The following is a 333-nucleotide window of genomic DNA, read 5'->3' on the forward strand; positions in this document are numbered from 1 at the left end:
ACCTGTACACACACACACACACACACACACACACTCACACACACACACACACACTACTGTCTTTGTGATATTTAGTAACTATCATCTCCATTTATTTCATATCTAATTTCTTACAGTTTTTGTGCATCACTACCATTCAAAAGTTTGCATGGGGTTGGTAAGATTTTAATGTTTGTAATATAAGTATCTTATGTTCACCAGGGCTACATATGACAAAAATTATCCAGTAAAAAAAAAACCATAATATTGTGAAAATGTCAAATAACTGTTTTCTATTTTAATCTATTTTAAAATGTAATTTATTTCTGTGATGTAAAGCTGAATTTTTAGCAT

At 29.7% G+C, this 333-nt stretch overlaps 1 protein-coding gene across 1 annotated transcript in view; it reads left to right on the forward strand.

Annotated features, from left to right (window-relative positions):
• The window catches only part of LOC107676388 (AN1-type zinc finger protein 3-like), a 28,354-nt gene extending 28,309 nt beyond the window's left edge, over positions 1-45 (forward strand). Inside the window, exon 7 of the mRNA XM_016470923.1 lies at positions 7-45. The gene's annotated coding sequence lies outside the window, so the exon portion shown is untranslated. The remainder of the gene's footprint in view (positions 1-6) is intronic.
• Positions 46-333: the final 288 nt, after the last annotated feature.

Source organism: Sinocyclocheilus anshuiensis, unplaced genomic scaffold (genome assembly GCF_001515605.1).
Source record: "Sinocyclocheilus anshuiensis isolate Anshui unplaced genomic scaffold, SAMN03320099.WGS_v1.1 scaffold961, whole genome shotgun sequence".
Taxonomy (NCBI): domain Eukaryota; kingdom Metazoa; phylum Chordata; class Actinopteri; order Cypriniformes; family Cyprinidae; genus Sinocyclocheilus; species Sinocyclocheilus anshuiensis.